Source organism: Protopterus annectens, chromosome 1.part0, assembly GCF_019279795.1.
Source record: "Protopterus annectens isolate FY-2018-M chromosome 1.part0, PAN1.0, whole genome shotgun sequence".
NCBI lineage: Eukaryota > Metazoa > Chordata > Ceratodontiformes > Protopteridae > Protopterus > Protopterus annectens.
Window position 1 is genome coordinate 1,452,340,682 of NC_056725.1, and position 26,563 is coordinate 1,452,367,244.

Sequence of the window (26,563 nt, forward strand, 5' to 3'; positions counted from 1 at the left end):
ATTGACGAGTGGATGAGTAACAAAAAGTTCACTCCAGGGATCATTCTCATTGCCCTATTGGATAGGGGCACTGTGAACTAACATCGGGTGGCACGGTGCCTGGGCAATTTTTGGGGGCTAGGCTTGTAAAGGCTCCAGAGTCATTAGTCAAGTACACACCTATTTACCTATGAACCTATTGAACACACAGTGTTAAAAACTAGTGCTCAAAACTAAATCTACCTAAAACAAACTCCCACCCAATCAAAACAAGAAACAAAACAGTTCAGTTTTCTGATTGATAAAAAAAAAAAACAAGATTGTCCTTATTTTGGGCCTTTGTTCCACCTTTAATTATAGCTTTATCCAGATGTTGTGCTCTGGGAGATTGAGAGGTATGGCTGGTACACATGTTTACTGCTATTTTGCAGTAAGCAGATATTGCCGCCCAGATCTGACAGAATAAACAGATTTTATCTCATAAATTAGGCCTTTCTTTATCTTTGGAGGGTACTTGATTTTGAATTCTCAGATCTGTCAGGTACCTAAATGCAGACATTAAGGGGGGAGGGGTGTAGTGATAAGTGTTTGCCTCATAGACACAAGGTAAAGGGTTTGATGCCCATCTTTGTTTGGGGGTATTGGGGGGGGGGTTGCAGAGCCTGTTTGTATGAAGGGGCTGAACTGGTAAGCACAATGCGTTTTGCTATCATCGCTGCAAAGTAGTTACCCTAAATGACCTACGGAAGGAATGCAGCATTTCAGTTTTTCCATCACTATCTCTGAGTAGGGTTGCCACCTTTTCAGATGGCCAAAGTGGGACAATTGTGGTACAAACATCAGATTTTGCAGGCCAAAACATACCCACGGCCAGTACAAGGGACAGAACTTTACTTTTTTGCCTAAATAAAAGCTTATTCTTGTAGCATTTTAGTTGCTTATTCTGTTTCTTATAACATTTAGGTGTTTCAGATACAGAATAACTGTTTTTTACAACTATTACATAAAATATAGGAAATCATTTTGCCCTATTATTTCAGGACAGTTGCCATTCTTACAATATTTTTGAAGGACACAACTGTCCAAAGAGGGACTGTCCCTCGCAAAGTGGGACAGGTGGTAACCTTATCCCTGAGAGGTTGAGGGCAAGGCAAGCATTAGCAGGAGTGAACAGATAGGGTCTCACTTTTAACATTGCTCTTAAAGTTGGGGAGGCTTGTGTGTCAAAAATGAGGTAGGCAGGCAGTTGCTGGGTGGTTAAATTGGAAAGTAGGATAATTGAGAGGAAATGAGGTAAGTGTAGGGAGGGGCTTAATAGGTTTTCTGTGAGTCTAACTAGCTAAGGAATCATATTTTGGCATGACCTTGCAACTCGCCCTCCCTCCCACCCTTTTTTTGGAACATTGGGGATTGTGCGGTTATTTTGTATGTTTGGATAGGCGAAGAAGAGAGGCTTGTCCCTCTTCTTTTCCCCATTCGGTGTTGGATGTTTATTTCAATGAGTTGGGTAATAGTAGTGAGCAGTTGCACACTGCTTGATAAGTAAAAGTAAGTGACAAAGATAAGGACTCTGCTTATCTGGTTGGATGTTTAATTCAATAAGAGGGAAATAAAAGTGAGTGATGGGATGCTGCTTGATAAGTAAAATAAGTGAGCGGAGGTAAGGACACTGCTTATTTGGTCACAGTGAGCGAGGTCACACTTCCCTAGTTAACAGTTACATGGATGTTTATGCTGTGATTGGTCAGGGTGAGCGAGGTCACATTACCCTAGCTAACAGTTATATGGATGTTTATGGTAAGCTTAATAAATTAAAATATTAGTTAATAACATTATGTTTATGAAAGTCTAATAAAGGTCATCAGACATCATTTGGTGTGATGTGTTTACTGAAGGGGACTGGGACAAAATGTTATAAAGGATATCAATCTATTATTTCTTTTCCCAAACTTACCATGACACACTCACTGCTATCTTCCGACCTACAGCTAAGTCCATTAGACTCCCTCAATGTCAGAGATGTGATACTAAGGTCTCCCAGCAGTAATATGCCAGCTGGAGGACTGCCCGTGCTATGCCTTGGCAACTGTTATAGCCTCCTCTCACCAGTATACTATCATCAAGTCTTCTGTGCATCCCATTCTCAATTATCCTACCTAATCTGACTCCAGACCAGGAATGCCACCCTTCTAATTCTCTAACGTTTCCCTTTCCATCCATCTTAAGTAAGCATCCTTACATAGCCCATTTGCTCTATGATTTCAGATAAATTTCCCATGGTTGAGTGAACTATAATTCTGCTCTTATCTGAATCCTGCTTTCACTACTGCCTTTGACATCTTGTCCATTCATTATTATGCACCACATCCATTACAGAATACAGGCTCATTCCACCACCACCCATATATTTGTCTCAAACTTGAAGATAGTTTCTGCTTCTCATCCATTTTCTCCACATTACCTCATTTTTTTCTCTCCTACCTGACTCTATGCCTCTGTATTAGTATGTCTTTTCCTACTTTTCACTACACTATACATTATTGACTGTCTAACAGTGATCCTTTTTTAAGGCAATTTGGCAAAGTGTTACTGCAGCTAGCACCTTAACTTATGAGTATTCTATTTTTTTATATAATTCTGTTTTGTAGAGTTCATATTGCAGGCTGTTTGCATATTTTTCACTTTTTGGAATACCTCACTATGCACCCCAGTAACATATACTCCATTTATTAGAAGAGCTGGTGGCCCCATTAACAATATTGTGTGCCCAGATTTTAAAAAGGGTTTAAGAGGGCACTGCAGCTCCTCTTATTAATGAAAAATTATAGAGTTAAAGCAACATTATGTACAGATATCGAGACCCCAAATCAACATTCTTTACTGCCTCCTCCATTAGTTTTACATCCAGTAACTAAATAAGTGACCGTGCGTTAAATCTTTCTCTAAGTCAATAATCAGTTATTCTTTCACAATATGAGTGATTTAAGTGGTGGCATATTAAAGCTTTGCTGAAAATCCCTCCTATCTGCCCCAAATCCTAAGTAAAAACAGCTAGTCCACAGCAGTTAAATGATGTTCAGTAAAACAATCCAAAGTAAAATAAATTGAACTTTGACCGTTAAAGTATATTTAATAGCAAAATAATAATAGTAGCAAAACTTTTGAGCAAAACAAGCTCTTTCAAAATGCATCAAATCAATTCACGTGAAAAAAACATCACAATTTAAAAGTTGAAGCAGGCAGTTAAAAACACATGCATAGTCACATGACATAAAACACATAAGTATATTGGATAGCTAAAGATATTGCACTTTGCCCAGCAATTAAGATATATTATTATTAAAATCTTCAAATAATACATTATCTTAATTTTAAAATTGGTTTGATAATGTTCATAGTGTTTGGGCCTGGTGGCATAGCTGCTCTAAAGTAGTTAATCCACTTGTATTCAGCTAGTTCACTAGTATTAATAATATCACCACCACATTTATCAATAATTAATCTCTGCAGAACTCTAAATTTAAAAACAATAATTAGTCTCTACAGCACTCTAAATTTAAAAACATGTTCATTCTCTTTTCAGAAGTATGCTTAAAAAGTGCATTGTTTTCTATTGCTCTGCAAATTTCTGACAAAATTCCTGTTCTTTAATTTTTGATTGGTTTTCTCTATATAAAAATTATTACAGCAGATACAATTAGCAAAGTATACCACGTTTTCAGTATGACATATAGCTGAAGCTTTAAAAATAAAGTTCTTTTATCGATGGGATGTATACAGTTAACATCCTGATTTATATAGTTACAATATACACAGATGGGACAGGTACTAGGCCAGTCTTATTAGAAATATTTGTTGTTATTTTAGTACTTGTTAGGTCTTTATAGTATAATTGCTGTTTAAGATTCATTTCTCTTTCATAGATAAAATGTGGTATGGTACCTACAATTTTTTGAATTTCAGCATTTGATTTTAAAATAGCCCAATTCTTTTGAATAATTTGCTTAATGGATGTAGTATGATGACTATATTTCATAATATAACATATCTTTCTCTCCTTCTGTTTAGTATGTGTATAATTTCAATTATGCTCAGAACCAATGGTTGACCTATTCCATTATACTCTGATGTAATGAATTCCATATTCTTCTTTACTACTCTTTTATCACAGCCCCTAATGTAAAAGTCATTTGCCATAAGCTCATCTCTTCTCTAAACTGCGTATCTTCTGTATTCAATCTACTTGATCTAAGTAGTTGGCTTTTTACAATGCACCAAAAAAAAGCATGTAGAGACAGTGCTTAATAAAAACTTGTAAATCCAAAGAGAAATAAGTACCAGTAAAGGAGTTAACCACGAGCACCACATCAGTTTGTTGTTCAGTCAGACACTCAACTTTAATGCAAAATAATCAAAGAGTAAACCATAAATGCTTAACCAAAATCACCATGAGTGTGTTGTTCAGTCAGACACTCAACTTTAATGCAAAACAATAAATCAGTAAACTATAAGTACTTAACCAAAATCACCGCATTTTCATCTTTTCTTTAACAATGACTTCATCAGATACCTGATGAAGTTTTTACAATGCAATTATAGGGTGCATACTATGTGAGTGCAGATATCTAGTCATTTGTATGTCCTTCATATATATATTGGTATTAAATTTTCCATCATCCAACTTGAAATTATCCAAATAATTAATACTGATGTTTGAACATTTCAGATCAAAAAACAAAAATTCTGTTGTATAATGTAGCTTATTAACAAACACATTCAGAGACTCTACATCACCAGTCTATATTAAGAACACATTATAAACAAAGCGCTTGTAAAATGTGACACTTGTATCTAAGAAACAATTGCTATTAAATATATAAAAATTTTCCCAATTTGGTAGAAGTAGGTTCGCATAAATGTTTACTACTCCAGCTCTACTCAGTTGCATACCGCCTACTTCGAGGCGATCTATGCCTGACATACAAAGCTATGTCAAATCCAGAATTAATGGACATGCTCCACCTCAGTAAATCTAAATCCCTTAGAGCCACATGCTAGAGGGACTTGAACCTCAGCACAGAAATAAATAGAACTTGCTGGAGGGACAGGTTCATAACCCAGAGGCTCCCTTCACTCTGGAATAGAATTCCAGTTCATGTGAGGCAGAGCACCTCACTGAATCTCTTCAAGAAGAATCTTGATAAGTAGATGGGGGATCGTAGGTTTGTCCCAGGAATTACTCCCGTGTCACTATTAGACAGAGACACAGTAAACTAAACCTTAAAAAGGGCACAGTATCCTCAAATAAAGGGGTGGCGTAAGCCATACAGAATCGGGCTAGGCTTATAATTGCCCCAGGGCAGATAGCCTAGTATGAACCTACAAACCTATGAACCTATGAACTACTAGCATGCCCGTTGCCACTCTCAGTAAATGGTGATAATAATTGTCATCAAATTGAAATGTAATCCTTTCTAGTACAATCTCAAGTATGGAACAAAGTATTTTGATTTTCTTTCCTGAAGAATTGATATGAGTGGATAACTTTGCCTTTCAGCCAGTATTTGAGTAATTGCACACTGCTCATCAAAATATCTATTTTATTACCTCCCTATGTATATTTCAGCAACCGTAATAAAGCCTAACCAGGGTTTTTGGATATTATATCACAATAACAGTTGAAGACTAACATCAAACAAGCTAGGATTATTCAACGAGACTATTTCTGGCAGATGTTCTACGGCTATCTTTCTTAACAATCAGTTCTGCTTATTGTGTTTACCATTTTACTATATCTATAAAAAGGACCATCTAGGAGGGATCTTAATAAATCTTATTTCATCCTTTAACTTTTACGTGTACATACTTTTTATTGGCCTTGAAAGTAATATATCCCGTTAACAATCCTTATATATATTCAAGTTAAGACTGTCAGAGCACTGCTTATCTCTTAAAAAGTAGCTGCAATATATTCTGCGCAATTACAACATAATAAATGTTTGCTCATTTGCTATTAAATACTTATGAATGGAATTAACATCAAACATAATAGCATTACTAATTAGACTATCAGCAAAATAGGTTTCTGGATGTCATTGTATCCCTAGAACATAAAACAGTCAAATCGCACACACTGTAAATTTTTTAAATTTCATTAAAGCAAGAGTGATAGCTGGTTAATGCTGTTTCACTAACCAAATTTGGTTTAGGTTTACTTTTAGTAACAATTCACCTAACCTGATATTACTCCTGCAGGTATGTTTTGCAAAGCACTTCAAAAAAGAAATGGATACAACAATGCTTTGAAAATCAAGCAGTGATCACCCACCAGCACAGTACATGACAATGAGTGCAACCTATCTGTGTGATATAATCATTTTAGCCCCAATATTTCATTTGTAAGAAACCCTTGAAATTTCTCTAGCAGCACATGGTATTTATTTAGCAAAGTAAGGAAAAACTGCATTATAATCTATAACTGCCCAAATAAGTGCTGTACAGAAGTACAGTTATTTATCTGTGTTGTTCTAAATGAGATAAAGTCAACAGTGTCATAAATAAATATTAGCGATTACCTTATTTTAAGGGCTGAGGTTTGCTAAATGGTGTCCTAACAACTACATGGAGATTCTGATTAAAGCCAAGATAATCTGTCATTGTCTGTCAGTCTCTTATGACCATGTCTGCTTGGGACATATGCCCATTAAGGTCACTCGTAATGTTTACAATAATTTTCACAAAGTGCTCAGCAATGCATGTCTTTTATATAAACATCAGAATGTTGAAAGGTTGACATGTGTATGGTGTTCAGATACAACTGTATCTTCCAACAGTTTTAGTGCTTGAAGCTGAGCACTCATCTGCACTTTTGTCATATCCAGATCATTGCTCATTTTTACCTTTATGAAAAAGAAAAATGGCAAAATACCCATAATCAAACCACATATAACTCAACTGATCATGTATGCTGCCCGAGAATAATTCTTTCCTTTCCTTAACCCCTTGTGTGCTGTTAGGTAACCAGCTTCTTGTATACCAATTTATTATTTTAACAGTTTTAAATCAGAGTACATCTACTTGTAGGATTTTTGCTAGGTAATTTTACTTGATAAAAACATGCTGTCGGAATGGTCAGACCTTCATGTAAGACAGCAGTCATAAGTTGAAAGAACGCTGCTTTTTTAAAAAAGAAAGACATTCTCTGCTTATAGTCATATTGGTCTCAGTCTAGGAACAGGTTGTATTTTCTTTTTGTTACAGACCCATCACTACTATTTCCATTAGTGTGCAAAGTATCAATGCTAAACTGATGGGACATTAGCAAGCTAAATCTGAGGTGACCATCCCACTTTTGTGAATAGAAACCACCAGTCCTTGTTGCCCTTTCTGGCCACACATCCACTTTTCAATAACATTTTAAAAAAGTATCCTGAGAGACATGATGATTTTAATGTTGATTATGTATAAGAACAATCTTGAAATATACAGTTCTCTTTATCTATTATTATTAAATTTATCCTAGATGGTTTCTACAACTTTTCTCTAAGTGATACATTATTTTTGAGTTTGGTCTCAGGTCTTCCATTTTTTTAGCTATGAAATTGCTGCTAAATCTTTCAGAAATTAAATTGCATGCAGCTTTAAAGACAAAACATATTATATTCACTTCCATCTGTATGCAGTCCTGCTGAGTTGTAACCTTCTTTTTCTGATGTATCTGAAGGAAGCTTTATTATTGTCTTTTACTCTTGCAATTAAATTTACTTCAAAGTTTAATTTGACTTCATAACTCTATTGACATCTTTATGTGTTTGTGTAGTCTATATTTAATATTAGTTGATTTTCCCTCATACACTATGTAATATCTTCATGTTCTTTTGTGAAGTTTATTTTATTGATTCAAATTTTACAATATATTTGAGTCTTTCTGGGACTGATTTGCTACTGAATTAATTTGCTTTGTGGTATAACTTATTCACTAATTCAGTTGTTGTTTTTGCAACCATACTAAGTAATACATTCCAGTCACAAATTCCCAGTGCAGCCATAAAATCCTAAATACCTTTTTAATTTATTTATTTCCTTACTTACTTACTTATTTATAAGTGGATGAGACATTTTCTTCTAAGACTAAACATACTAGTGCTATGGTCTGAAACTAGCAGGAGTTATTTCTGGGATTGCAGAAAGATTGAATATTACTTAGTATGGAGTCTAAAATATTATTTACCCTTTTTGAGTTATTTACTATTGTCTCAAAGTTATTTTAATAATGATATCTATGCACAGCCGGATGCACATATTTATATGTATAAGAGTTTGGCCAATTAATATATAAATAATAGAGGTGCCCTTAATATTGTTTTATTGCTTATATGTATGACTTCAATATCTATTGGGAAATCCTTGTTTCAACTTGGAAACATAAAAGGGTTTTGGCACCAGCCCATAAGATAAGTGTAAATGCTAATGTTGCTTTATGACACTGCTGAATTCATTGGGTTCTAGCCTAGATATAAGATCATTTTCTACGAAGCTAAGGCCTCTGCTACTGCCAAGGTATGTGGCATACAGGAAGGAAGTTCTTACTACAGCATTGACTAGTTCAGCTCATGTGTCCGAGAAATCAGGTAGGGGAGGCTAGGAGTCAGTGGTCTGTGCTAACTTGTCTTCATTGAGGGAAGAAAGAATGATCCAGTTGGCTGCTTTACCAAAAGCAAGTACAGGCTTAGATGTAATGAAGCTGTTACCATTATCTGTGGACATTGTCTTGGCTTATTAAATCAGTGATACTATCCCTCATTACTCTGTGGGTGGGAGCACTCTCACACACTTAAATAGGAAGGGCAGAGTAGACCCTCATGGTGACATGGACACTCATATCATACATAAGGGTGGAATTGGGGCCTAAAAATATAAAACTTCCACATTGCTTATATTGTTTGATAAATGTAGGGCACTGGCAACCACCATGGTTGCCTAGATGATGGCCCCACAGGTTGGCTTTTGCCTCATTTCCAACAGTTCCTTGAGTGATAGAGAAATGAACGGGTTCATAACATCATAATAAAAACACAACTCCATCACAGCTGCTTCAAGCTGAAAGAAGGGGCTGATGGTCATCCATCACAGAAGCAGAAAGTGTGGAGAGTCATTTACCTGTCCCACACTTCCGGCAACAATGACTGGCACTAAATCCCATAACCTGTGAAATAATAGAGATTTCCTTCAATGATGTTTTCTTGACATTACAGCTTTCAGTGGTATCCAAGAGTAGGAAAATTTCACCATCAATCAACACACTACTTAGAATTCTAGTAACCACTAATACCATCCTAACCTCATTTCTTTGTGTTTGTTTCTAGTTATTTCAGACTTACCAAAATTTGTTGTTTACCTAACAAAAGTCTCTTGTGTATATGCTATAGGAAATAACAAAAAAAAACAGTCTTTATATTTAACATGTTTATATATAAAGTTTCTAAAGTTAATTATAATATTATGTATGTAACTGGCAGTATAATTAGGATTAGTATGTGTGACAAAATATTCTTTTAAGATCCATATAAAAAGTGTGTTTATGAATTCTAGTTGATATGTTGTTTGTCTTGTTATAAGTTCCATGGCTGATACTTCCCATAAAGATTTCCATTTAGCTAAATAGGTTTTATCTAAGAGCTGAGAAATTGATCTGATTATAGTGGAAATTGAATAGAGATTTAGATCTGGGAAAGCTATTCCACCATTCTTCCAGCTGTTAGTATGTTGATTAATAGTAATTCTATTTTTTTTTTGTGACCAAAAGAATCTTAGTATTAAAGTGTTTAGTTTATGTATAAACCTTTTTAAGGGTAGAATTTGAATGGATTGTATTATGTATAAGATTTAACTAGAATTATCATTTTTGTAATGGTTAGTCTTTCTTCAGTAGTAAATATTATTGTATTCCATTTTGAAAATAATTATTGGATATTTTGTAAACATTTGTTATAGTTTAATTGAATTATTGATTTAATGTCTTTGGCAAGAATGATTCCAAGATATGTGATTTGATCTGCATTAGCAATGTGGTATGTATTATTTCCTATCATCCTTTTTTAATTTTTTTATTATTAGGATATATGGGTAGAATGTTTGTTTTATTGTCATTGAATGATAGACCGGACATCATTTGAAAGGTTTTAATTGATTCATAAAATGACATAAATGAGGAGTCATTTCCCTTTGTGGTGATAAGAACATCATCTGCAAATAGCTGGATTTTTGCTTTGTTGTCTTTATCCATTTCCAGACCCTCTATTTCTTTATTGTTTCTTATTTCATTTGCCCAGGGTTCCATGACCAAAGTAAATAGTAGAGGAGAGAGAGAGAGGACATCATTGTTTGGTGCCTTTTACAATAGACATTTTATTGGAAATATATGACCCTATTTTGATATATGCATAGGTTTCTTCATATAAACGTTTTAGAAGATTAATAACATTATGTGAAAATGTAAGCATTCCAAAAGAGTAAATAGACAGATCCAGTTAATAGAATCAAAGGTTGCATTAATATCAAGACTAATTAATGATAAGTTCCTTTTCTTCCTTTGTGAGAAGTCTATAATAGCTAGGGTTCATATTATATTATCAAAAGTACTTCTGTTAGTTATAAATCCTGTCTGGTCTTCGTCTATTAAGTGGGGTAAGAATTTCTTCAATCTTTCTGAGAATATATTCGTAAACATCTTATAATCGATATTCAGCAAAGATATTTGTCTGTATGAGGACAGAATTTTGGGTCTTTATTTGATTTTAAAATAGGGGATATAAATGTATATTTCCAGGATGGGGATGTAATATTATCATTTTGAGCTGAATTATATACTTTGTGTAGTAAGGAAATAGCCATTTTGGGCATTATCTTATATATTTCAGGAATAATTCCATCGTTACCTGGAGCTTTGTTTAGTTTAAGCTTACTTACTTGACTTTGTATATCTGATAAAGTAATTTGTTTATCAATAACTTCTATTTGTTGTTTGTTTAGTTTGTTATATATATTCTTGTTAATATAATCTCTTATGTTATCTTGTGTTTGAATTTGTTGTATGGATTGATTAATTTCATGAAAGTGACATCTAAACTCTTCTAATATATCTTGCATACTATGCACTTCTCTTTTCTTTTTTGCAGAATGTATTTCTTTAATATAATTATATTTATTTAATCTTTTGGTCTTATTCTTAAGGTTTGATAGATATTTAGGATTTACAGAATAAGTAAGAATCCTATATTTGTCTAGTGTTATCTTTATTTTATGATGTAGGATAGATCTATATTCCTTATTTAGTTTGTATATCTCATCCCTTATATGCTTTGATGACAAGTTGTCTTTATTATTTGTGTATAGTGAGTCCAGTTTATCCTGTATTATTCTTACATCTTTCTCTCATATTTTCATCTTATTATGAAACCATTTGTTTATTTGTCCATATAAATATGCTTTTAGGGCATCCCAAATAAATATATCATGTGTGTCTGATGCTGAGTTTATATTAATGAAGTTTTGTGTCTCTTCTGTTATGAATAATTGAAAATCCTTAAATTGTGTGAGATATGCTGGAATCCTTTTAATTTGGACACTATGGGTGTTATTAATATTAAGTTCAAATATGATAGTATTATGGTCCGAGATTGGGCAGGATATAATTTTGCTATTGGTCAGGTTATTCATTATCTGTGTGGAAATAAATATTCTATCAATTCTAGAATGTGTTTTGTATCTATTAGAATAGAACGTGTATTGTAATGAGTTATGATCCACAAAATGATGTATGTCTTTGAGTAGGTATAAGTTTATGAAATGTATAAGTTGTTTATCTTGTGCTGTAATTTTTCTTTTTCCTGAAGTGGTTGTATCATTGGGGTCTAAGATACACTTGTAGTCACCTGCCATAATGATATGCCCCTCAGATAGTGAAACTATTTGATTCAATATGTGTCTAATAGTATTAGTACCAATACCAGGTAACCAATAGTTGTTTATTAATGTATATAGTTTCTTATCCATTTCAATAAGAGCCAAGCAAAGCAAACCTTTATTGTCTTGGTATGTTTTGATTATTCTGGGTAATGGTAATGTTTTGTTCCACAATATTGCTACACCTCTTTTTTTTTGTACATTCTGAGCTTACTATATTTGTGTATTTATTTGCATCTAGAAATTTAATAGTATCTTTTGTTACATGTGTTTCTTGTAAGAATACTATATTAGGTTTATGAAAATCTAGATATTTAAATAAATTACTTCTTTTATATGGATTTTTCAAACCATTTATGTTAAGTGACATACCTTTCAACATAGTCATATTATGTAATTGTACCTGAAAGATTTGTTAGTAACATATCAATATCATATGTATAATGTGAAAATTCCACAAAAAAGTGAATTTGTTCCTAGAAAAAATATTAAATGTCATGTCTTTATGAAAAAAATGTATTCCTTGAGTTTTATTCTCTGTATTTTCTGCAAATAAGCTACTCTGGATGTCAAAAAACTCTTTAAAAAATATATTGCATACACTAGATAAAACAAACACCCCAATGCTCCCCACCTGGAGTTATAACCTCCTAATCCTAATTACATCTGTCACTGAGATCAACCCCTAAACTGTAACAACAGATTACAAACTCCACTAATAACATACTTTATATACTTTAAGTTAGAAACATTAAGATAACCAAATTCTAATGAAATCATTAATTGTCCTAATATAGTGCTATCTGGAAGGTTTATACATTCATATATATCATATCTAATAAGAAACCTATGTAACCCAATAGATTCAAAATATGATTTACATTCCAAAATAAGGCAAATGTCTAAAGGACTAAGTAATTTAGCCTACTGCCTCACTATTAACATAGATAACAGAGGTTTTGTGCATAAACAATATTTCTATTAGGTTATCAGATATAATACATTATCCAGGGCACAATGTTATTGTTCAAACCATGGTTTGTTTAAATGTAATTCTATTTTGTATTAACGTGTTTATAACTCTCTTTATATCTCTTCCCTTTATTTTAACTTACATGAACATGAGAGGGAAGAGAAAGAGAAAAGAGAGAGAGAGAGAAAAAAAAGTAAAACAAGGCTAACATGTAGTTAGGATCCCTTGTAAATAGTTATATTTAGAATGACTATTTAGAAGCCGTAAGTGTAATTATAAACAGTATGTCATTTAAATAAACATTGTATCATCCCCAAATGGGATGTAGTCACTATAAACACATGTATATACAACTGCTTTCATTAGTGACAGAATAAGATATCTATTTGCAAAGTTCTTTTTAGTATACCACTTTTGTTATTCAATTCTTTGCTATGCAAACAAACATTCTGAAATGATATGCATAACCTTACTTATGACATTTACATATAAAGATTACAAAAATTTGTGAAGATATTAACTTTGAGTATGGTAACCATAATTATAGTATGTAGTGATACTTCAAAGAAAGATGAGGGAGAGGAAAAAAAAGATATTTTATACATATATATATATATATATATATATATATATATATATATATATATATATACATACACATATACATACAAATATATATATATATACACACACACACACACACACACACACACACACACACACACACACACACACATATATAGATACATACAAAAATGTATGTTACTATCAGTATTTACACTTGTAGGGTCTACGAATAAAGCACATAGTTACATTTTAATACTCACACAGTTCTCTCAACCATGTCCTCTCTCACCTCTTTTCTTTTTACATTTTCTTCCTTTATCTGTTCTGTAATCCTTTCTTCAAGTCACAGAAGATGAAGATATTATGGTATTGTAATATATAATCTTGTCATTGACCATATAAATGATCATTTTAAGTAAATATCAGTTGATTTAAAACAAAAAAGACTGTTAAATCAAGTTACAGTCAAAATACAGTTCTGCACTTCCTGGAAATGTTTGTCGCATGGTGATGACGTCATCCAGCTGCTTCACATCATCGAGGGAGTTCAGAGAGAAAAGAGATGATTCCACAAACTGTAGAAAGTTTTCCAAATGAATAATTAGCTTGTGAGAGCACTGCATGAGGTAAGGAGAATGTTCAAAGTTGTCTCCCTTATTTTTTTGGTGGGAAACAGCTGAGTTTCAGTAAAAGAAAACGTTTTTATACATGTGAATCAGCATATATCTATTTCCCATACTAGAAACTGCAAAACTGTCATTAAAAAAAAAAAAGTTTTCAAACAAAGCATGAAAGTAATGGTGTAACTTTTCCTACTGCTCTATTTTGTCATTTAAAAGCACTATGTTTATTTTTAATTATATATATTTTCTCGAGTTTAGATTACTATATAAATAATAAGCTTTGTAATAGAAACACATATAACATCTCCCAGCTTCTCAGAGCTAATGTATGCATTGAAATGAAATAAACGTTGTAGGACACTGCTAAATTCCAATGCTTTATTTCCTAAAACAAAGATAAAACACAAGATGAGCGCTTTCGGGATGTTCCCTTCATCAGATATTTCTTACATAAAACAGACACTATTTAAAATAATGAATGGCCAATGGCAGTCAATGAAAGACCCGCCTGTTTTGAAGGGTGGGTTTTACAGGGATTACATCATTAAGCCCTGGCTTCCTACAGGCCAGTAGCTCAACTATCCATCTAGATTCAGCTAGCTCTGTTAAGTGTTTCAAATTACCTCCTCTATTGTTTACCTTAACATTCACAATGGCCCTAAAGGTAAAACTATGAGTAGGATATTCCATCACATGTCTACTTAAAGCATTGTTAATATCATTGTTCCTTATACAAGACATACGTTGCAAAATCCTTGCCTTAAACATTTGATTAGTCTTACCCACGTAGAAACTTGGGCATTTAACACATTCTGCCAGGTAAACTATATCAGTGGTACGACATGTGGCTCTACCCTGAAATACAAACTTCCTGTGAGTAACTGGATGTACAAAATCAGATGTTCTCTTTATATGTGGACAAGCTTTGCAACCTCCACACGGGGCTGTTCCTGTTGATGTAGCTATAATTTTATTTTCATTCATATTTTCTCTACATAGTAGGTCCTTGAGATTTTTATTCCTCTTATACCTAAATCTAGGGTGGGTACCTACTATTTTGTTCACACGTTCATCCCCCATTAAGATGTTCCAATTTTTACGGATAATGTCACAAACATCTCCTACATTTCCACTGTAAGTGAGCATTATCTCAGGTCCCTTTTGCAGCAGCGGGCCACTTGTATGGTTGGAAAGATTTATAGTTTCACGTCTTATCCATAGTTTATATTTGGTACTTCGAAAACTTTTACCACGATCCACAATCACACCTTGACTTAAGAATGAGGTCCATTCCAGTCTTGGTATTAGAAACCCAAAAGACCTGGAGAAATTAAAAAAAGAGAAGGTTATAAACAGAATTGTGATTATTATGCAAGCATTTACCATTCTCTCAAGAATTACATATTATGCTACATATAAAAGTATTCTCTAGAGAATAACATAGGTGCAACACACCTTGACATACTGCTCTACAATCAGAATAGTAATGTTACATTTTTAAAGTGCTTGTATTGCAAAACAGGCTATTTATGGTTCTTTATAGACTTAGCATCTCCAGAATAAGTGTCAAGATTTTAGAATCGGTTGTTGTCTTCTTTAAATCTTACATAACTTGCCGAAAAGAAAGTCACTCATACAAGTGAGTAGAGACACACACACACACACACACACACACACACACACACACACACACACACACACACACACACACACACACACACACAAACAGTGCAGGTGGAATAGAAAATGATAATTTGCTAAGTTTATAGAACTTGTTGGGAACAGTAACTGCAGTTATTCAACAGTTTGTAAACGATTTGAAAGAAAACTAGTCAGAACTATTCATACCTAACTCAGGTTATATGAGCATGGGTGTGTGCTGTACTGAAATATAGGTAGGTCAGAATAAGGAAATCCCAGTACAAATCTAGAAAGTGAGCTCAGCCACTGCCTCTGCAGTGCATTTTCTACCACGTAATTACTGCAATCCTCCTGATTTGTTACTTAGTGGTAGGTAGATTTCTAGCCATTATGGGACAAAATACTTTCCTGGCTGTTTTGGAGACAATCTACTCTTTCTGCTAAATAAGGAATTCTTCTTCTCCATCAAAACAATTTATAAAAAAAGTGCAGGGATAGTTAGATGGTGAGAACTTTGAATGGTTACACTAATATGGCCCTTGTATATACATACTGTCTTTCACATTAACTTATAGCAGTATGCAGTTTTCCAGTACAAATCCAGACATTACTTAATCCTGTCTTTACCTTATGTGATTACATCGCTATGCTGTGTACTTAAATCTACTCTCAATTAACAAGAAATTATGCCCTTTGTGTGTAACTAAAATCTCCTCACACAACACATTGACAAAAAATAAACAAACACGCACACACTCACACATACACATGCACACACACACACACACACACACACACACACACACACACACACACACACACACACACATACACAAACACACACACACACACACACACACAGTCTGTTAACCAACCAGTGCATCACACCAGTCCTATATTTTACAAAGACTTCATTTAAAAGCTTTCATTCTGTTCTGGTGAATGAATATTCTGGCTGCATGACTGTGTGCCTTTATTTTTGCATTTCAATATAATAGCTGGTAACCACTTATAACATTTTTTTTAAATTTCCCAACTACATGCATGGTATTTGTTGCAAGTGCGCATGTGTGGATGTATGTGTGTGTGTGTGTGTGTGTGTGTGTGTGTGTGTGTGTGTGTGTGTGTGTGTGTGTGTGTGCTTGTGTGTGCTTGTGTTTAGCAGTATACACACATGTGTATGTCTGTCTGTATTTATATGGCTAGATCTATAGCTAGAGAGAGATGTAGACAGTGTATACTGTGTATAATTCTTAGCTCAACAATACATATACATCATCTCTCTATGTGTGTCATTATGACATTTGCAGTTGTTATTCTGTTCTGCAGCATAGTGTGCACTGCCGGTTTATGGACCTCTTATATCGGGGGTTGAAAGTTATTACAGGCATATTTATTTAGTTTGATAATAGAATAACATGTCATACTAAACTGGGAATAGAAGTATCAGAGCCTGTTGAAGACATTTGGGCTGAGAGTTGCAGCTCCATCAGCCCCCTTATTAATCTAGCCATGCTTCTGTAGCATATACATTGCTAAGGTCAGCACCATAATGTAAATACAGTTTTGCACCTATGGACTATGCATCATATACACAATTGAGGCCAGTATCATATATACTGTATTGCACCTACGAGGTATGCATCACATACACTACTGAGGCCAGTACCGTATATACTTTATTGTACCTATGGGGTATGCACTTACAATTAATATTGCTCTACAGTGTAACACTTTGTAGTACTTCATGAATCTGTGTGTGGTACTTAACAGTTCATGCCCTGGTTTTGTATCTCACTAGCAAATAGAAATGTTCACAATGCATTGTGTTCTCTGTGAAAAGAGGAACATTACTTTGCCTGTAATGGATGGCTTTAACACTGTTGCCATGGAATATTTAATCCCTGCTCTCATGTGCTTCTTTTTCAGATATAACCTAGCTTTAGCCAGCACAACCAGCACAGATCATGGGTTTGCCTCAACACACTCACCCCAGAAAAAGCCCAGTAACTTGGCTTGTGCTGACTGCCATCCTCATGCAGTGAATCTTTGAAGCACGTGGTCGACTTGTGGTGCACTGGCACTTCCTTAATGTCATAGTGATGCTGGTATTTACCTAATGTGATAGCAATGCTGGCATTTCCCTAATGTCATAGCAATGCTGGCACTTCCTTAATGTCATAGCAATGCTGGCACTTCCTTAATGTCATAGCAATGCTGGCATTTCCCTAATGTCATAACGATGAGGCTTCCAGCATTACTCAGACAACAGGATAGAAGGTAGCATTAACAAATACAGTGAAATGGCTACAAATCAGAGACAAGCAACATCTCTGCATGACTAGCTGAGTTGCTTGTCCCCATCTAAAACATTTTAACATCCATGTCTGCCTTCCTTCATGAGATCTGATGTAGCTGACTGCTGATGTGTCTACAAAACAGAGGCAAGCAACATCTCTGCATGACTAGCTGAGTTGCCTGTCCCCACCTGGAATATTTTAACATCCATGTCTGCCTTCCTTCATGAGATCTGATGTAGCTGACTGCTGATGTAGCACAGGGATTCCAAGGGATGCACTATATATCTGGAAGCTATCTGCATCCCTTGAACTCCATTATCAGCCAAACTGCAAGCCTACCCGACTAGAGTCCTGTCCTTTACTTAAACAGACAGTCCATTTCTCTCATGCCATCAGATAAATCCTGTATATCAATATCTTCTTTGGTCCCTTTATTGTCCTAAATCTGCATTTCTGAATTCTCTCCAGCATCCTGTCATCCTAATGTATCACATCCCATATTTGGATACTTGTTTTGCTTTGCCTGTCTCACCTGCTCACTGTTGCACACATCCAGGTATTTTACTCATTTGTAAGACTTAAATTACCCCTCCCTCAAAATGTACATTATCACTCCAAAAGGCAGAGCTCAATATCATACATGTTATGCCTTTTTGTATATTCTCATTGTGCATGATAGAGTGTGTGTGTGTGTGTGTGTGTGTGTGTGTGTGTATAAGTGTCTGTGTGTGCATGCGTACATGTGTGAGTGCATGTGCCCATTTTCCTGCTGTTCTTGTATTTTCTACTGTTCCTGTTTTTTTCATACAATCTGCTCTGCTAACCAGACATAGTTCCTGCTATGGCTTTGTAAAATGTTGGCCTCTATTTCTGTACAAAATATTGGAATATATTATTGATATGGTTTTGTGTGCTTGAAGTATAGTTCAGATTAAGCATGCTTGTCAAGGCTGTTTACACACACACACGCGCGCACACACACACACACACACACACACACACACACACACACACACACACACACACACACACACACACAATTATATCTATCTTTTTATGGCTATATATCATAAGTATTCAAAGCCATTTGCAGTGCTAGTATAGACAGTGAAGACAAATAAGAAACGTTATATACTAAAGTAAATATGAAACATACTACAGAACAGTCTATGGCATACTTTTTATAAAGATCTGTGTAGCTACAGACATATAACACAGAAGCAACAGCATTGTCATATGTGTTTATCACATGTCATATGTGACATACCTCCTAAAACAGCTTTATACTGGCATGGCTGCTGTTATCTATAGGATATGTTGTGTTGCTTATTGCGAACCCTGTGATGTAATTAAATGTGTGTGACACATTTCCACCCTGAACACACTAAAAATGTATACAAGAAAACTTCAGAATCTATATACAGTTATACCAATATACGTTGTGTAGTGTGTTACTGTGCCTTCTATTTCAGATTGACTCAAGTCCATCCAGGTAATAGAAGAAACTTATTGGAGCAAGTGATTTACACAGCTAAAGGAAGCTAATTAATTTGATAGGTTTACTGATTTCATATATCTAAAAAGGCAATCTATAATGCAACATAAAATGAAAACAGAATCTATCCTCTATGCTAGTTGATATTGTATTGTATTCAGTAATGTAAACACCTGACACCAATTTTGGTTATTATTAGTAGTATTATATGTAACATATAGTCATAGGGAACCTATCTGCCATCTTCTGATACCAGTGTCAACATTTAGGCATGCAATTTTAGAACAACAGGTTTGATTATGGATTATGAGCATGGATGAGGACTTCACTAATACTGGGAGTAATGATATTTATGAGTGATACTATAAAGACTATAAAGACTGCAGCTAGTATACTTTGTGAATGTGAATCCTTAGGTGGAAATTGTGAATTGTCTGAGGGCTTGAGAAGAACTTAGCAATATTTTTAATATACTGTTTCCTGAATATGCTAGCATGCAGTCATCTAATATAGCTAATGGATTAGATTTTAGAAAAAGGACATTGACAGTGCTGACCATACTACTACTAAATAAAAAAACAATGTGGGAAGTTTAAAAACTATTATGAACTAACACTTTTAAGGTAAGACTGATGGCTGATACAAGTTAAATATCTGAAATTAAGGATGCAACACAGCTTACACCATTGGGCATCTCAGAGGTAGAAGGCAACTGAGTTGAGACCTTGTCATGGATGGAGTGAAGTAGATAAGGCATGTTATAGTGAAACACAACATAGGGGATTCATAGGGGAAGCATACTATTGGGAAGATAAGCCAGGTAGGGCACAAAATGATAGAAAATGATCTGGCTGAAATACAGACTGTAAGAACTGGAATGCCTGAGACTGACAACAGGCTAGTAGTATTCAGTGTATAAACTTTCTGACCAGGGGAGGAAAATATAATGATTAGGTAGAAGATAAGGTCATAGTGGAAAGTTCTTTGACCAATATTCAGAGAAATAAGGGTAAGAAAGGGAATCAAAGGACAGATGATGACTCTTACATTGCAAAACACTTTCTTTTTTCCTCTCTCCCTCTCTTTTGGGTATAGACCTTTAGGTTCACAGGCCTTGTTTCTAGACCTAGCTTTCAAAAGATGGTGTGACAAATGGATCTAAACAGTGAGGGAAGTTTGATAAGGTGGTAGAGAGACAGAGAGAGAGAGGTATAGGTCCAGGAGATCAAAATTTAATTTTTTCAGGCATAGAGCACAGGAGGAGTATGTCACCCCATTAAGAGAGAAGGAATTATAATTAATTTGGATAGGAAGACTTTCTCAGGAAATCAGTTTATGTTGAAGGAGATCATAAGTACAGTGGCTAAACACTGTACTGTAACAGTGTGTTGGTTTGTTAACCAGGAGGGAAAGAAGGGTCTTGGTTAATGTCAAGAAGTCTTTGCAACCAAATTTGCTGGTTTAATTTCTCCAAGTCTTTTGGGGTTTTAATACCATGAAAGGGAAATGATTCCATTCCTAAGTCAAAGTATGATTAAAGTTCATGAAATTAGTATTGTTACAAATTTTGACGTTAGCCAAGACGTGCTTTTCGCAGCATCCACAATGTGTCCACAACTGACTCCTTCTGCAGTTTATATGGAGTTACACATATCGGTAACATATCTAAATATGATTGTAAATTCTTTGAGTAACCTTCATCTACATTGCTCTCATTTCTGCCTGCAAATCCTGTTATTTTATGACTTTGTGTCTTTCTCTGTACGTAAGACACTGTAATCACTGGGTGTAGCAACAGTGCTACATTGTCTTCTTTTCATGCACTACTATATCTGGTTTTCTCGTATCTATTTTTGAACTGCTGGTAATAAGTAATCCCATGTGATATAAACTTTATCATTTTCTATAATGCGTTGTGGATTGTGTTTCCAATGCTTCTCCACTAGTTCATTAGTATTCAATAGTATTATAATGCTTGTGCAATCCCCAGTGCAACAATCTTGCCACATTATTATGCCTTTCAGTCTACAGGCCTTCTGTCATTAATGTATCACACCCAGCAACAAACTGTATGACTGTCTTCAATTCTGTTTTATGAAACCTGCATTTGCCTGTTTCTCTTTCACATTCAATAGACTTTGTAAAACAATGTGCATGTAGTCTACTGTCCTGGGCCACCAGTATTAACCTTTCGTTTTTTGGTTAAATTCACCTCACATCTGATCCTTCACCTTATATTCTTTCTTTTTGTTTTTTGGCACATTCAAGTTGCTGCCTGATTTTTATCTACTCCTGTTTTGATATCCATTCCCAACTGACACAAATATGCTTCTGCTAAACTCAGCATGGAAGTCATCTTGTTCTATTCATGTTTCAATGCTTTCATTATGTTTGGATCTTGTGAAGTCAGCAGATATATAAGCAGTCCTATGACTGCAGATCTAAGCATGTAATCAGTTCTGAGGAGGCCCATACCTCATTCAGAGAGGGGAATATATAATCTTGGTATATACTGATTTTTATAAATCATTTTCATAAGCATGAAGCATTTTTCTTGTTTATCTGTCCCACTGATCCGGTACATTTTGGAGGCATTCAATCACTCCAAAACTGTAAGATATAATAGGAAGGGTAAACTGGCTTATGGCTTGATCTTTGTTCCTAGATGACAGTTCTATTTGCAGTATTAATTCTAATCTTCTAAAATATCCCTCGGTATATTTTATTCATATTTGTTCATGCTTTATTGTTGATACTTCAATTCCCAAATATATATTACTCAAATTCTTTTATATCATATTTCTGTCACAGACTGATATTTTCTTGGTGCTGCAGCTTTCCTGCTTTAAAGGTTCAGTTTGCACATTTATCTAGACCAAATGACTTTCTTATATCATCTGAGTAAATATTGACCACCTGCAGTTGGTTCCTCATCTGATGAACTATACAGTTTTAAATCATCCACAAAAAGAAGATGAGAAGACTTTACACTCTGTTATTTTCTTGGAGCCATATTGTAGCCATGACCTAATGTGTTAAGTAGACAACTTAATGGTTTAAGGGCAAGACAAAATAACAGTGGTGACAAAGTGTCTGCCTGTGCTGATATCTTTAGTTTATTATTTTTAGTAGTATAAGATAGATCCTGGACTGTTCTGATACTGAGGATTGCTTTTATCACATCTATTTTTTTGAGTATCTTTGTTGATCTGTTTCCTCTTCTGTACTCTTCTAACAGTGACACTTCTTGTCTTAATTGCTTTATCATTTTCTCTGTTCAATAATTCCATGATGGCCTTTGATTTCTCCCCTTCCATTTCCTTGCTGCCTGTGTTTTTGTGGTAAGGCTTTATCTGTTATTAATTAAGCTGCACAATAATATATCCTATTAACTTCTGTTATATCATATGAATTTCTATGGACAGTTGATTACTGTGTTCATTTTTTATCAAACTTCTATCATTTTGGGTCTTACTGACTTTCTGTAGTCTATTTCTTTATTTGATCTTAATATATCTATCCATCTCTATTAAATCAAGCAGCTCTTCCCTTAGATCATTTTCTTCTAAACTAAGAGTAGTTTCTTAGTTCTCTGTTTCCTGTGGTCATTCTATAGAAATTTTCAGAACATCTTCCTGTGTCATATTTTCTTCAGCGTCATCCTGTGTCATCCATTGCTCTTTCATATGGAAACTCACTGTCCTATCACTCCACAATACTGATTGTGTCAGAGTTGCCACATATTCCTGTTCCATTCCTTACTGTGCAACTCCAATTGAACTTTTGTACTGTTTTCCTACTGAAGGTTCCAAAGTATCTTCATATGGCAACTGGCCAGATGCTTCCCACTCCACTGGTTTCTCCTTAATTTGGGGTTTCATTATTCTATTATGCTGTGCTGTAGTTATATTTTCTATACTAAATCCCTGGCTTTGCAGGTAATCAATAACTTCAGTTAATATTTCTTTAACTTCTCCATTACTAATCCTTTTTTCTACTTTCCACCTTTGTTTTTCTATTTTTGTATTGTAAAATTTTCCATTTCCAGATGCATTTGTTTATATTTGTCTTGAGATATTCTTGGTGCTGCTTTTTTGTATTGATTAGTTTTGCTTTCTCCTTTGCATAACTATTGCATCATATTAAATCTATTTATCTTCCCAATGTCCATATTTCTTCTTCTGATGTCTCCTGCTCCTCCTGTTTCTCCTTACTTAAGGGACTCATTGTTCCATAATGCTGTGATATAACCTGTGTTACACTTTCTACACAAAATCCTTCACTTTACAGGTATTCTGTAACTTCAGTTTCTATTTTTTTAACTTCTGTTTTACTAATCTTCTGTTCTATGTTCTTCCTTTGTGATCTTATTTTTTGTGTTGTGAAATTTTCCATATCTGGATGCCTTTGCCTATATTTCTCTTCAAATATCTTTCGAGCTGCTTTTTTGTATCGGTTAATTTGGCTGTCTCCTTTGCATACATATTGCACCATATCATATCTCTTTTTCTTCCTCATGTACATATTTATTTTTCATACTTTTAAAAATTTTTGTTTTTTTATATGTTCACACTTCTTCAGTTAGTTCTTTTTCCAAACATCTCAGAATATTTTTGTTCTATATAATGTTTTTGATGAATCTGTTGTATTAATGAACACACATTTGCATTTGAAGCTTTTGACAGTTTTTCTTGCGCGGACATTTTTCTTTCCTCTAATTTACCTCTTAATATTTTTGTATATCTTCTGTCTGGAAATTTTGGCCTTTTTCTTAATAGTAACAATACATAATTTATTTTTTATCGTCAGTAGTCCACTCTGTCATCTTTATGTTTCTTTTTTGGCTTGTCAGTTTTTGTGGACAACTACTTCCTTCTACAACAGGGGAGCATCCTCCACTTGAGCCTGGCCTAACCACATTGTAGGAATGTTTCAGTGTCTTGAGGATTCCACACTGTCATTTTTTCCAGTCTTGGCACTAACGCATCTGCCAGGATTGGGCACTTTTTTATCCTGGGACTTGTGCACCCAGTAGTCTTTTTTTATTTTTAACCTACTTCTTCCCATGATATATGCTATATAAAATATAGTCTACATATCAGTGCTCTCTTGGTGAGATTTTGTAAAAACAGGGTCTACCTCATGAAGGTACGTACCAAGACTTGATGATGGATTCATTTCCAGCTATACTACTCTCCGTTGCCTGCTGATTTTGTCATCTCTCCATTCAGAACCCAATTTGCAGTGCATTGAGGATGATGTCACAGAGCAGTGAGTAGTGGAAGGATGGAAGTTTTGTGCTTATATGTTTACAAGTTGAATGATCCAGGGCTTTTCCAGAGACTCCATTTATTGTGGAGGAGAACACACTACATAGAAATTAGACAATTACTGCTAGGAAACTTCTTGTTATGATTAATAGCACTTTGGATCATATGTTTGGTAGAAAGGAACTATACAAAAGAGGGAAATAAATTCTGAACAGATGGGAAACTGAGGTGCGATATGTGGAAGTGTGGAGAACAGCTCACCCCTATATAAGTAAATGTGTATGTATTCTATAAAACAAGTCAACAGACTAAACAGGATTCTGCTTAGAGAGCTACTATTTGAAATAAGGGCATTCAAAACTGGTGAAAGATGCATTTTAGTCCATGCTCACATTATAATAATAATTAAATACATTCCCAGTGAGACAGACAGGTAGGTGGGGGAAGGGCATTGATTACAGTAGGATAAATCACACCAGGATATATGTTGTTAGCGAACAGCAATGATGTGGAGGGATAAAGCCCTGATTGTGATCAGGGAGACCTGTGCTTAAGTGGTCCATAGCACTAGCAAAGACAATAGGAAGGCCCACTTTCAGTATCCCTCAGACAAAAAGTAGAAATGCAAATGGTACCCTGGGCAGCCATTATACTCACCAAACTACCAATGTGAATTCACTCTTATTTTGGATGTGGAAGTATGCACTCACAAGAAGTAAATATTGTGGACCATTGCAGTTATGTAGTTTGCATGTCCCTCCAACAAGGGTGTGATGCTTGGTTATTTAATTTCCTTTCTGCCAGAGTGCCACTGACAGTACAAAGCACCATTCTGGCTGCTCAAATGATTATCTTTCCAGACAGCGTTCTACTTAGCCCTGCATAGAATGCTCACCTTGGAGGAAAAAATGACACTATCAGACTAACTGGAGTCTTAATGGTCTTCAGGCATGGAGGGGGGGGGGGGTCTGGAATCACCAAAGTGTATAATGAAGTTAAAAAGGTAATTCATTTAATCCTCTCAGTGAGAGCTATTCTTAAATCAACAATTCCTGGAGATGCAGTACAACTCCTTCAGTGAGTATCTGCTGTTGCATGCCTGACAATGGATAACTCACTTATCTGTGGGTATTTTCAAACCACTGCTACATTTAATCTCTTGCCTATTTACCACCACCTTGAACAACAGAGTTTGGTAAGAGAGCTGTTGACTCATGCAAAGATGAATCCTCCAAGAGCTGTGCAGGACCAGAATATGTAATGGCGTGACCTAAAGGATCCCTGGCTTCATATGAGGTTTTGTTCTCAAACGTGGAAGTTGCTGCAAAAGCAACATGCATTAATGACATTGTTATTATTCATTCCTCTTTCTCTGACATCAGGAGTTGAGGGCAGACTTTTTCCATTTACAAATATATACTGCTTATCAACATCATCTATGACTTCATTGGGTTTATTTTGATTGCTCAGTTTTAATTAAATATTCATTTAGTTGAGAAGTCTTCAACAGGAATTCTGCCTACAACAGCAAATATTGTGGCTCCATCCCTATATGGTTAACAGTCCTATACAAGGATTTGTAAGTTTCCTAATGGTTCTACTACATCAAAGTACAGAACCACCTTTTGTATAGTACAGAACCACCTACTGCTATATTATGTTAAATCTTGTTCCTGTTCTGTAAAAAGTGCTTATGCTTGCATGTCAATATGAAAACATCATGGAATCAGCTTTAGGGCAAAGTATGTTAT